The following is a 14664-nucleotide window of genomic DNA, read 5'->3' on the forward strand; positions in this document are numbered from 1 at the left end:
AGAGGCTTTAATTTTTTCACTGTTAAAACTGCCTTCCATTTGGCTGTGAAACATAATGGGCAGAAGAGTAGAACTGCCAATATTAATCATTATAATAACTACCATGAGGGACTACTCTGGCTGTCACTTTGCTAGGAGCTTTAAACTTTCATTCAGCTGTTAATTATGACAGTAATCCCATGAGGTCACCACTTTGCATTTAAGAAACTGGAGTTCAGAAAGTTTCAGAGATAATACATACAATTTGGATTAGGGTAAGTGGTTACCTATGGTTGGAAATGATACTTATATGATCTAAAAGCCGTTAGTCTTTACTAAGTTGTTTCTCTGAAAAGATAAAGTTCTGATAGAACCATAATTTTTTCCTTCTTGGTGAAGAGCGTTTCATAGATCATTTTTGTTTAAACCATATAGTTGACAAAAGAAGTAGGTTTCACATGCAAAAGGTCATAGTCCTATTCTAGGACTCATAATAAGATGGTTTTTCAAAAGAAACTCAGTAGGATTGTTTTGTTATAATGCAGTTGAATGATTTTACAGAAATCATGGTTTTAATTCTAAAACATGAGAGAAGCTGATTGCTGACTTAGAAGTGAGATCACACAGTATTTGTCTTTGTCTGACTTCACTTAGCATAATACCCTCAGGGTTCATCCATGTTGTTGCAAATGGCAAGATTCCATTTTTATGGCTGAATAGTATTCGTGTGTGTGTGCATGTACACACATTTTCTTTATCCATCATTCTTCAGTGAATACTTAGATTATTTCCATACCTTGGCTATCATAAACAATACTGCAGTGAACATGAGTGCATATATATTTTTGAGGTAGTATTTTTATTTTCTTCAGATAAATACCCAGAGGTAGAATTGCTGGATCATACAGTATTTCTATGTTTAATTTTTTGAGGAACCTCCATATTGTTTTCCACCGTGGCTGCACCAGTTTACATTGCCACCAACAGTCACAGGGGTTCCCTTTTCTCCACATTCTTGCCAATACTTGTTATTTCTTATTTTCTTGATACGAGCCATTCCAGCAGGCATAAAGCAATATCTCTTTGTGTTTTGCATTTCCCCAATGATTAGTGATGTTGAGCATCTTTTCATGTGTCTGTGGCCATCTATATGTCATCTTTGGAAAAATTTCTATTCAGATCTTCTGCCTATTTTTAAATTGGATTGTTTGGGGTTTTTTGCTATTGAGTTGTTTAGAGTTCTTTGTATAATTAATTTTAGATATTAACAGCTTATCAGATACATGATTTACAAATATTTTCTCCTATTCCATCAGTTATGTTTTCATTCTGCTGGTGGTTTCTTTTGCTGTACAGATTAGTTTGATATAATCCCACTTGTTTATTTTTGCTTTTGTTGCTATTACTTTTGGTGTCAGATCCAAAAAATAATCACCAAGACAAATGTCAGGGAGCTTATCACCTATGTTTTCTCCTGAGTTGTAGAATTTCAGATCTTATGTTCCAGTCTTTAATGGGATTTATTTCAGGTATGTCAGGATGGTTCAACTCCACAAACCAATCAGCTGCTTTCATTCAGCTGTTAATTATGACAGTAATCCCATGAGGTCACCACTTTGCATTTAAGAAACTGGAGTTCCTGATTTTAGAGGAAAAAGCTTTCAGCTTTTCATTGTTTAATGTGATTTTAGCAATGGACTTGTCATGTCTGGCCTTTATTACGTGGAGGGTACAGTCTTTCTGTATTGCCTTTGTTGAGAGTTTTTACCATAAATGGATATTGAACTTTGTCACATGGGATTTCTGTCACATGATCATCTCTGTTGAGATCATCAGGTCATCTTTACCTTTCATTCTGTTTATATGGTTTATCACATCGATTGGTTTGTGGAGTTGAACCATCCTGACATACCTGAAATGAATCCCATTTGATCATGATCTATAATTTTTTAACATGCTATTTAATTAGGTTTGCTAATGTTTTGCTGAGGATTTTTGCATCCATGTTTATTGGAGTGTTGTCCTCTAATTTTTTCTTGTGGTGTGCTTGTCTGGTTTTGGTATCACGGTAATACCATCATCATAAAATGAGTTTGGAATGTTCTGTCCTCTTCTATTTTTTGGAAGAGTTGAGGAGATTGGTATTAATTTTTCTTCAAACGTTCAGTAGAATTTACCAGTGATACCATCTTGTCCTGGACTTTTGTTTTTTGGGGGAGATAATAATTGCTTCTTTGCAGAGATTGGCACCTAAAAAGTAGAGTTACCTTGATTTTGGTAATGAGCTATCAGTAAAAGGACTCTGATTTTATTTTGTCAAATCATTTTGGAATGATGGTTACTTAGTGAGATGTTTACCTGCATGGTTTATGTATTTATTTTGTATGATGCTTTTGGACAAGGAATTGTACACACACACACACACACACACACACACACCCAACACACACACATCTCCACAGTTTAGGTGCAAGCATAAGAAAATGGGTTACTATGAAGAAGAGTAACATTGTCATAGCTTAAATGTGCTTCTTAGTGATTCTTGAAGTGTTAGGTTTTCTTTTTCTTTTTTAAAACAGTTTTATTTGTGGAATAACTATTATTATTAAAATACTTAAATGGTAGAATAGTAGATAGAAATTTAGAAAATCTGGAAAACAGGCAAGCAAGAGTAAGAAAAATACGTATTCTCTTCTACCAGGTATATACCTGTTTGTTCTTGTCCCCATTGATAATTGTTGGAGAGTTTTCCTAATCTATAGTGAAACGTACAGTGGATTAATAATCATTTTTGATACTCTCCAAGGACGTCCCCTAATTCCTCCTTACCCACTTGTTTCTTAATCTTTACCCACTGTTTCCTTGAAATTGCCTCAGCCTATATAGTAAAGGTTTCATTTAAAGTTAGAGAGATACTTTCCTTCATTTTCAGCACTATCATACCCATACCTTTTGTAGCCATATGGGTGACAGCTGTTGAAATGAAGAGCAGACAGACCGAAGTTGAGGAAACAACTCGTTTTGTGGAACACATTCAGTTTCGGGTGGCTCTATAGAGTAGTAGTAGTCATTAGCTGAATAGCATTTGCAGCGTGTGTGCACTTGACTTAGCCCGTGCACGACTCCCCTGGCTCTGCTTGCTCTCCTTGCTGGTACCACAGCACAGCATGCCAAAAATAGTTAATTATGTGCTGTGGGGTTTTTTTCCTTTTTATATAAATATCTATGTTTTTAGCAAGGAAAACATTTTAGAAAACATAAGAGAAGCAAACCTGTGCTTTGCAGAGTGGTATTAATAAGATATATGTGTATTAAAATTACAGTTGGACATCTAGTTTCTGGTGGAAGGATACTTGAGGATCCTTTTCTTTCACTGAACGGAAGTTTACTCATCACTCTATGGTATAATGACATTGGGCTACTTCGGAAGCATTTCTTAAAACTTTGTGCCCCGCTGCTGGCATTTGTATAGGAGGAAAATAAAAAACAGCTGTGTAGGGCCTGGCTGCTGCTAGGCGTATATGTGCAGGTACAAGTACGTGAAAAGAGAGATCTGGCCATTTCTGAAGCTGGTTGCCTGTTCAAGCGCTGCTGGTGGATTCCACAAGCTGCTCTTGTTAGTATTTGTCATCGGCAGATGGCAGTTTACTGACTGGGATAATCACGGGCTGAGTTCTCTAATGGCATCACTTACGTGGGCATGCCCAATGGGAAATGGTCCTAATATATCCAAGTAATGATTTACTCTTGCTTCTAGGATAGCCATGCAGCTTTTACAAGCTAATTTAGAATATGTAATTGTACCAAGGTGTGTTTTTGTTTGTATTTTAAAGGGTGGCATCAGATGCTGCTCTTGTCCCCCTAGAACTGAATTGAAAGACGTTAACTACAGTTCCAAAATGGAATTATGTTGGGAAAGGTGAAGACATTCTTTTAGTAATAGAAAATAGGAGTTAGGTTTTAAAGGGAGACTTCCACACTATTCTGTTTAACAAACGTGTTTCAATTCATATTATTAATCCTGAATTATGGATTGTTAGGTGAACCATGAATTGTTGAAGTTATTAAGTAATAAGAGATGAACAGAAGGAAAAGTTAGTATTTTTACGTCAGTTTCCTAAGTAAAAGTGCTAACATATGACAGCATAATTGTTTCCCAAGGCAACTAAATGGAAGTATATTTTCTAGTGAGTATTCACCCAAAGAGTTAAAAAACATTAATTTGAAAAGATATGTAGACCCCTTTGTTTATTACAGCATTTTTTACAATGGCCAAATTATGGAAGCAGCTCAAATGTCCATCGAAAAATGAATGGATAAAGAAGATGTGGTATATGTGTGTATGTACACAAATACACACAGAAATATTACTCAACCAAGAAAAAGAACAAAATCTTGTAAAATTCAACAACATGGATGGATCTAGAGGGTATAATGCTAAGTGGAATATGTCTATCAGAGAAAGACAAATATATGATTTCGTCCATGTGGAATTTAAGAAACAAAGCGGAAGAAAAGACAAACTAAAAAACAAACTCTTAAATATAGAGAACACACTCAATTACTAAAGGGGAGGTGGGTAGAGGAATGGGTGAAATAGGTGAATGGAATTAAGAGTACCCTATCACAATGAGCACTAAGTAATGTATAGAATTGTTGAACCATTGTATTGTACACCTAAAGCTAATTTAACACTGTATGTTAACTACTAGAATTAAATAAAATAATTAAATTAATTTTAATTAATTAAAATAAAATACATTAAAGTTAAAATTTATAAAAAGAAGTATACTTTCAATCATGTGATGTCTAGAAAGTGGGAAAAGGTTTATATAAAATTCTATATAAAATTTATAATATTGTAATTTTTCTTAATATTGTCCTTTATTTTATGTACCTCTCAGTTATTCTTGTGCTATAATAATCTATAAATCATTGCAACTCAGAAGTGTTAACTAATCACCTACAACACAATGGCTAACACTAAAAAGACTGACAGTATCAAATGTTGGCAAGGATATGGAGCAACCACTCATATATTCTTGGTGGGAGCCTAAAATGGTATGACCACTTTAAGAAAGATCTGGCAGTTTGTGTGTGTGTGTGTGTGTGTGTGTGTGTGTGTGTGTGTGTTTAACATTTTATTTATTTATTATTTATTTATTTATTTGAGACAGTGAGTGTGAGTGGGAGAGAGAGGGAGAGAGAATCTGAAGCAGACTTTATGCTGAGCACAGAGATTGACATCGGGGTCTATACCATTACCAAGAGATCATGACCTGAACTAAAACCAAGAGTCAGACGCTTAACTGATGAGCCACCCAGGTGCCCCACTGTGTGTTTATTTATTTAAGATTTTATTTATTTATTTGACAGACAGAGATCACAAGTAGGCAGAGAGGCAGGCAGAGAGAGAGGAGGAAGCAGGCTCCCTGCCATGCAGAGAGCCTGATGTGGGGCTTGGTCCCAGGACCATGGGATCATGACCTGGGCTGAAGGCAGAGACTTTAACCCACTGAGCCACCCAGGTGTCCCCCCACTGTGTGTTTAAATAAAACCAAGCATAGATGTATCTTGAGTCCCAAGTCTTCCACTCTCAAGTATTTACACAAACATGTGCTCATTGGAAGAATTGTACAAGAATATTCATAGAAGCTTTTATTCATAATCAAAAGCTGGACACAGCCCAGTTGTCCACCAATAAGCATGATAAAGTGGGGGTACTGCTGAGGGATGAAAAGAACAGACTGCTAATATATACCCCAACTTGGATGCTGAATAAAAGAAGCCTTACACGAGAGTATGTACTCCATGTTTCCATATAGATGATATTCTAGAATAAGCAAAACTAATCTGTTATGGTAAAAAAAAAAATCAGGGTTGTGGTTAGGAAGGGACATGAGGGAACTTTCTGAGGTGATGATTATGTCCCACATCTTAATAGAGGTTTGTGTTACATAGATGCATGCATTGGTTAGAAACTCAATGAATATATACTTTAAACAATGCACAGATATTAATTTTACCTCTAAAGAAAAAATACAAACAAATATCAAACTTCAGTTAATGATATGCATGCTGTAACATTTAGAAAGAGGCATACTGACTTCTGCATTATACTCTGAGGTACCTAAAAAGCTATGTTGGAGGGAAGGATGGGTAGATACGGGATAAAGCAAATACATCAAATGTTAGTGGTGTATTTGTAAGATAGAGGCATTCACTGTAAAAAATGTTAAATTTAGAAAATTTTCATAATAAATTGTTGGAAAAATATTAATTGATATTGGAACTTTTTATGGCCTGTTTTTTCATGCATGATTAGTTATATAAACCTTATTTTGTTTCTCTTTGCTTCAATGATATTTATCTATATTTTTTTTTAAATATTTCTAGTTTTAATTGTGTTTTTCACAAAACTGATGACACTGGAGTATTTTCCTCATGTGAAACAACAATCGGTATCAAATGTTAAAACTAACACAAGGAACTAATGTTTAATCATTTTCATGTCATTATTTGTGAGTACTCCTCTGTTTCAAAACTAATTAAATTTGCCTTCTGCATTTTGTTGCAGAGTTTTGGAACCAGCTCCTTTGGAATGCTCTAACAGCTTGATGGCCTTGTCAGAGTTTTCAATATTTCTAAGCAGAGTCTCTAATCTTCTCTTAATTTTCTTCTGATCTTCAAGAGCACAGCCGATTACTATGGACTGAAACTTCTGGTCAACAGGCCCAGGTGGCACCTCGGATGAACACGCACTGTATAGTGACATCAAGTGACTCTTGGCATTTCCCAGATCATCCAGAAACTTCCTGACCACCTCATCAATGATCGTGGTGGCATGCTTTAGGGATTCTTGCTGCTGGGGGTTCCTAATTGTTTCTACTGAAACTTCAACGGTGAGGGTTCGTCCCATCAAACGGTTGGCCGTCAGATTTAATTCTTCTCTTTCTCCGTCGCTGATCTGCCTCATGTCCTGGCTATTTTGGATGCTGTGGATCATTTCCAGGAGAATTTCTTTCTCTGGCTCAACAGCAGTTGCTGCTTCTCTCAAAGCTTCCACCCTGAGCTCCAGCTGGTCCAGGCTCTCCAGCAGGCGGCTGGAGCGGTCGGCCATGGAGGAGGAGCGGCAGAAGCGCCCTTCGTTGGCTTTCGCGTTGATCTTCGCCTGAGCCATCTGAGCCTCTTAGGCGGGGCAGCCAAGAGGTCACCGGCCTCTCCGGCGGCGGCGAGTGGAGAGTCCGGCGGCTGCAGGCGTCGCCGTCACCGCGCGGGGCGCCCGCCTCCCTCTGACGCCCGCGGAGGGCGGCCCGGGAGCTATTTATCTATATTTTTAATTATACTAAGTCATAGCCTTATTTGAGGAGTCAGGGTACAGAGAGGTAATTGTAGCTCATTAATACAGTTGTCTTTCTTTGGGATTATTGGCAGTTTTCTCTTTTTTTTTGAAATAAAAAGTAGGGAGCACCTGGGTGTTTCATTTGGTTAAGATTCTGACTCTTGGTTTCAGACTGGTCATGATCTTGGGGTTGTGGGATTGAGACACACTTTGGGCTCCACGCAGGGCATGGAACCTCCTCTGGATTCTCTTTCTCCCTCTGCCCACCCCCCACCTCTGCCACAAAAAAAAAAAAAAAAAGAAAGAAAGAAAAGACAAGAAAAAAGTGGGACTGAGTGACAATGTCTTTAAATAGATTATTATAAATTGTGTGGTTTCTCTGGGAATGTATTGCATGTTGCTTATATAATGCCTTTTTAGTTTTTTCTTTAATTGACGGGGTAGAGGGAAGGAGTGGTAAGAAGTTTCCCAACTTCAGGCTCATACAGCCTGTGTGTCCAGAGGAAGCAAGAGAGAGAGAGTACTGAGTCCAGTCACCTGACTTTTTTTTTTTAAGCCAATTTCAGTCAGATTTTGTCAGTTGCAGCTGGAAGAATCCTACAGAGATAATCATTCAGTTTGTATCTATAAGCAGTGTTGCTTAGGGGTTCTTTATGTAGTGAATGATCCTGCAGTTAGGCTTCTAGGTCTCTATGCATATTTTGCTTGTGTGATGGTTGTCTGCTGACTAGATTGGAAGTTCTTTGAGGAAAAAGACTGTCTTACTCCTGTTAAATACACTTTCTGTTCTCATATAGATATGTAAACCTAGCCTAAATTGTTTCTCTCCTTTATATATCCTGGGTAATTTATCAGTAATTTTGAATTAATGATTAATTTTTTAAAATTATTGGTTTTTTTTTTATAAATTTTTTATTTTTTATAAACATATATTTTTAGTCCCCAGGGGTACAGGTCTGTGAATCACCAGGTTTACACGCCTCACAGCACTCACCAAAGCACACACCCTCCCCAATGTCCATAATCCCACCCCCTTCTCCCAAACCCCCTCCCCCCAGCAACCCTCAGTTTGTTTTGTGAGATTAAGAGTCACTTATGGTTTGTCTCCCTCCCAATCCCATCTTGTAAAATTATTGACCTTATCCTGTGTGCTAGTTGGTGTGTTTGGTGCTAAGACTGTAATGCTGAACAGAACACGAGCCCAGCATTCACAGAGCTTCCATTCTGTGGGGGAGACATATAAAATAATCATACAGATAAATAATTACTTTGATAAGTACTAAGAGGGAAACACAAGGGTGTTACAAGACCAGGTAATAGGGGTCTATCCTAGTCTTGGGTGCCACATGAAACATTTTTTGTTTCTTTGTTTTAGACATCACATTTTAAAAAACAAGGAGTTGGTGCGCCTGGGTGGCTCAGTGGGTAAAAGCCTCTGCTTTTGGCCCAGGTCATGATGCCAGGGTCCTGGGATCGAGCCCCACATCGGGCTCTCTCTCCACAGGGAGCCTGCTTCCTCCCCTGACTCTCTCTGTCTGCCTCTCTGCCTACTTGTGATTTCTCTCTCTCTCTGTCAAATAAATAAAATCTTTAAAAAAAAAAAAACCAAAAACCAAAACCAAAACCAAAACCAAACCAAACAACAACAACAAAAAAACAAGAAGTTCTCTAGGAGAGGATAGTGGGAAAGAGTATTGCATACTACAGGCAGATGGAACATTTGCAAATTCCTTGCGCCAAAACAGGGCATGACACTTTAAAGGAACAAATAGAGAATCTGTGGAATAGAGAAGTGAAATCCATGAGGACTGTGCTAAGAAATAAAAGCTGGAGAGTGAAGTCCAGAGCAGAATTATGCAGAGAATAATGGGTAGGCCTTTATACTGGGTTAGGTGTGGGAGGTAAGGGAGAGGGCAGTATCAAAAGTCCCTTTGCGTTTCTGGCTTAAGTGCCTATATGGTGAGCCCATTCTCCAGTGGAGGACCAAATTTTGGTGGAAATGATTGTGGGTTTGATTCTGGGTCTGTTATGGTGTCTTTGAAACAACCAGGTATGTATTTTGTTATCATGCTATGAAGGATGTCACCTCCCCCAGATACTTTTCCTTTTGTGGCTCTTTATCTTATAGGTATAATATAATGTGGGAGTCTCTTCAGTCCTTACCTGCCTGCTAATCATTCCTGCTCTATACAGCTAGCATCTTAATTCAAGTTTTCTTTTTTCTCTCAGACTACTCTCATGGTTTTTTTTTAACAGGACTCCCTCAATTCTTTCAGACTTCCCCTTAATTCTTGCTTCACAATATATCCAGAATAAGTGTTTGAAATTACAGATCTCATCTCATCATTGTCCTTCTTAGAACCCTTCAATACTTTCTTTTTGTTTATAGAACAAACATCCAAGTCCTTAACATTGTTCCCAGCACCTTGTGGATTACTCGTACCCCTGCAGATTTCCCAGGTTTTTCCTCATGCTCTCTAAGGACTTTTCAGTTGACCTTCCTCACATATCAGCTAAAACATCACATTCTCGGGGAAGCCTTACCTTGAACTTCCTTGTTGGGCTCCTCTAAAGATAGATCTTGTATTTTTATTGTTTTATATATATTTGTGACACTGGCTAATTAAGACCTTTGTACTAGATTAAGATCTGTGAGGGCAGGGACTGTCTGTTTAGCTCTCCACAGTAACCCTCTCCCCACCACAGTGCCTGGCATGCAGCCTATGACTAGCAAATGTTTGTTGAATGAATTATGAACTTTCTAGTGCTTAATTTATGTACCTGTTATGTGCCATGTTAGTTAACTGATAGGGAAAAACAATGTAATGTGTTTTGCTTTTTTAAATACATTATGTTTTACTCTTAGGTTTTCTTAATTTGGACTGTTCCCATGGAAACAGCAACCAAGGCTGTTGGGGTTACTATAATACTCTGTAGGTGATATTTGCTGCTGCCATTGTTAACCAAGACACAAAAATTTGAATTTTTAGATGGAGGTGTATTGGGTTTGAGAACCAAAGTTTAAAAATTTAATTTGAGGGAGAGTTGTTAAATATTCACTTTTCCAGTACTCTTTTGAAGGTCTTCCTTTCCATTAAAATAGTTTGCTGCAGAGCTCTAGGAGTTGGGAAAGCATGAATGCTGTTCTGTTTCTGCTAGATAACTCTGTTGTTTGTTTTCATTCTACTGTCTATCACTTACTGATTTTCTTTCTTAATGAATGCTTTGTTAATAAGTAATACTAATAACCTTTACATAGTTGGAACATAATTATATTGTCTGTAACATAAGTGAACTTCTCTTACTAGGCATCGTAAGTTAGGATTGTTGGGGTGCCTGGGTGGCTCAGTCAGTTAAATGTCCGCCTTGGACTCAGGGCCTGATCCCAGGATCCTGGAATTAGGACCTGAGCTGGGCTCCCTGCTCAGCAGGGAGTCTGTTTCTCCCTCTCACTCTGCCCCTCTGCCCACTTGTGCATGCTCTCTCTCTCAAATAAATAAAATCTTTGAAAAAAAATTAAAATAACATGAAGTTTCCTTTAATACCTTAAAGTCCCAGAGGAAAGCTGCAAGCATAGTTAAAGCATTTCTTTATACACCCTTTCATATATGAAGGTTGCAGTCAGAACTTTGTAAAAATTTTATGTCCCATGGCAAATATGAGTAAATGTTTTCCAAGAAACTTTTAGAGATTGAGGAACATCTCAAAAATTGAGATTCTGTACAGTTTTATGTTGATTTTGATACTGAATGCAGAAGCAAACGTTTATTTGGATTTTGTGAGTTAAAAAGAAATGCTGATTTTGAAGGCCCCATTTTATCATAGTAAATATAAAAATGAAAATGCAAATTTGTGGTAAATTCCCTTGAAACTAAAAATACGAGGCCTCCCTAGTATTTTGGCCCTTAAATACAAATAGCAATATCTATTTTCTTCTGGAAGTTAGCCTCTACGATGCTAACTAAGAACAGAAAAAAATAATTTCCCTCCGGGTCATTCATACATTTATTTATATGAACATATATGAGTTTGTGCATATTTTGGCTTGTAGAACCTCTGCATATTTACTTTAAGTATATGTACTTAAAAAAATTATGGGTTTGGAATCAGATTGCCTGATTTGAATCAGGCAACTAGTAACTGATTGAATCTGATAATTCCTCATCTCAGTTAATAGCATGCCTGATATATAGTAAGCCCTCACTAAATATCGGCTATTATAACTCTCTCCTCAGTCATTCCTTTTTTATGTTAAAATTGCTCTCATGAGTTAAACCCTGTTTAATTTACACTCTTTGTCTCTTCATGGCATCAGTCATGTGGCCGTTGTCTAACAACAAAAATCCTAATATTTTGTCCTCTCCTCATGGTCTTGTTGTTTTTGCTTGTTCTTATTTTAGTTGCCTGCATCTCAAATCTTTTTCTGGCTACACTGTGTTTTTCCTTAGCTTACTGGGCATCAGTATTTCAGACACGGTGGGCCATAGGTGTTGATCATAGCTGTGTTTTACTTTTAAACAGTGACGAGACTTCCTTCCTCCAAACTACCCACCCTCCCTGTCCCGTGCTGTGCTGGAAGGATTGAGCTGGAAGAAGCTTTGCTGGTTGTTTAGCCCAGTGCCTTTGTGCTGAAAAACAGAAGGTTAGAGTCTGAGACTACAGCTCTTCCAGATGATGGACATTTTTTTGTAAATCTTGCAAGATATTTTATTTCTCCACAGAGGATAAATCACAGAGTACAATAATAAATGGGTTACTAAACTTGGGCTTTAGAAAATATCAGGAAATTCTTATATTTATGATTGAGAAGCTAATCTTGAATTATTAAGGTATGTAGTTGTATTTTGTTGGGAAATGTGAGGAAAATTCACGTGTAGCTCTCTTTTCTTCCATATATCTGTGCTGGTTTTGATATGCTGACCCCTCGCCCTCTTGTTTCTCTCTTTATTATTTGAACATCCTGCAGTGTTGCTCAAATCCACCCCTCATTTGGTTGTTCCTACTCATTACATTCGTTCAAGTTCTCATTACCATTTATCTTTACCATTGCAGGAACTTTCTGTTTTGCCTTCCTGCATTATTGCCATACCTCCTAACCTGTACCAAATCTGCTGCCATAGATAATCCTATCCCCCCGCATGCACACCTATTCACATCATTTTCCTCTAGCTATAATCTATCTAGTGATAGAGAGCTGTACTATTGATAATGGAAAAAACAGGAAGGCTGATGGATGCCTGATCATTTTTGAGGGGGAAAAATGCATATTTTGTTAGGGGAGGAAGGTCTGAATTCCTCTGTTAGAGACTCTCATGCCAGCAGGTTAAACTCTACAAAGAGGCATCTCTCCATGCCTTATAGTACTGGCAGTATGGGAAAATCTCCTTGTTAAGTCTGGTCCACTCAGATATCTTTCTTTGGCAGTATCTTAAATTAATTAAAGATTTGTTCCTTTAATATTTCATTTTGTCTTCTGTTATATACAAATGTCCTTAGAATAGGGTAGTATATTAATTTTCATAAATCTTATATAAACCAGTTTATTGAGATTTATTTCCTTAGATTTTGTTTAAGAAAGAAAAGGCAGGTAAGGGTAGAGAATGTAATACTGAAATATGAGAAGGGAAAGGACATAGATAAGGAGAGAAAAGATGAAGAAAATAAAGTTTATGATCTAGCATTGATCTAAGGGCTGGCCTCATCTTTAACTTTAACATCCTTTCAGTGGGCTCATTCCTTTTCCCCATCTTTCCTATGAGAATTTGTTTTTAGAAATAAAGTTCATCTAGTTAAATAATGAATCTGTAAATTCTGTGAACTGGATACTTCAGTAGTCATGTAGATTAAAAGTCATCCTCACAATTCATAAGAACAAATAATGATATAAGTCATATTTAATTGGAAATATTTCTGATACTTTTATTTATTTTTTAATATAAATAAAATAACTATTATAAAATAAGATTTTATTTATTTATTTGACAGACAGAGATCACAAGTAGGCAGAGAGGCAGGCAGAGAGAGAGAGGAGGAAGCAGGCTCCCTTGCTGAGCGGAGAGCCCAATGCGATGCAGGGCTCCATCCCAGGACTCTGGGATCATGACCTGAGCTGAAGGCAGAGGCTTTAACCCACTGAACCACCCAGGTGCCCTGAAAATATTTATTTTTGTGTAATGGATTTCTGGCCTGCTTTATGATTGTTCTCTAAGCCAAAGGATTTCCTTTTATGAGTATTACCCTACATGTCTATCTGCTTTTTACATTCCAGTGAAATAAATTAAAATGAAGACAATGTACATTGAAAACATTTTATCGGCCGAGAGCCTCTAATTAAAAAGAATTTTTCTTTTATTATTTCCAGTTTTGATCAAATTTGTTCTTTTAAAAACTGTTGTTGTAAATATATATATATACAGGTTGAAAATGGTGATGTAAATGTATTCAATTAATAGAGTTGTGGATTAGATACCCAATTTTATTTGCCTGGTTCCCAGCCTAGCACATACTGGGCACTCAGTAAATAGTTATGGGGTATAATTTAATACATTAAAGATGCATGTAATTAATGCAATTAAAATTACATTAAAGTCTACAGTATAATATCTATGGCCATGATATTCTAAATCCATTCAGAATCAATATCCTGACATAATATTGTGAAAAGATGAATAAATTTCTCAAAAGCCATTAATTTCCTTGTTTTCTGTATATTGGTAGAATTATTTAACTCAATGGTGGTTAGGCAACCACCATTTTAACACCTCAACGTTTGAAAATCTGGCTCTCGTGCTTAACTGAATCTCTGTTTTATATATGTGTGTATTTTATTATTAAGAGTAGTTATAGTCAAAATTACAGGTATCCCTGCTTTTCAAAAATTTGTGTTCTGCCTCTCTGCTTTTTCAAAGGACCTATCTGTTTTCACTAATTGAAAGAAATCCAGAGAGGATTTTTGCTTTTACAAAGGAATTTTAAAAAGACCCAAAAGCAAAAATAACAGCCAGCATTTGTTGTGTGTTGAGCAGAGGCTGTGCACATGCAGAGGGGCCACAGCAGCCCCACAGCCCTTCGGGGTGAGCTGAGCTCTCCATCTTGCCATCAAACCACCAAAGCTTTGAACTGTGTCTGTGAGCATCTGTGCTTTGTCTCCATTTATTTTGTGCATCTTTTGGCAAGTTGTGTCCTAAGGTATGAGAAAAGCTTAAGAGATTTTTTGGGTCTGGGAATGCTCAGGAATCTTTCCATATAAATTAATAGTGATTGCTTCTTTGCTTTATGCCATTTCAACTTACAAAAGATTTCATTGGAATGCTCTGCTCTCAGATAGTGGGGGAAACCTGTAT

At 37.1% G+C, this 14664-nt stretch overlaps 1 protein-coding gene and 1 pseudogene across 2 annotated transcripts in view; one reads left to right on the plus strand and one right to left on the minus strand.

Annotated features, from left to right (window-relative positions):
- LOC309848752 (uncharacterized protein) overlaps positions 1 to 14664 on the plus strand; it is a 114509-nt gene that overhangs the window by 37565 nt on the left and 62280 nt on the right. The window lies entirely within an intron of this gene.
- Positions 6514 to 7277, minus strand: LOC309849304 (BAG family molecular chaperone regulator 2 pseudogene; annotated as a pseudogene). The gene has a single exon. The product of its transcript is annotated as a BAG family molecular chaperone regulator 2 pseudogene (transcript).

Source organism: Mustela nivalis (assembly GCF_964662115.1).
Source record: "Mustela nivalis genome assembly, chromosome: 15".
NCBI classification, from domain to species: domain Eukaryota; kingdom Metazoa; phylum Chordata; class Mammalia; order Carnivora; family Mustelidae; genus Mustela; species Mustela nivalis.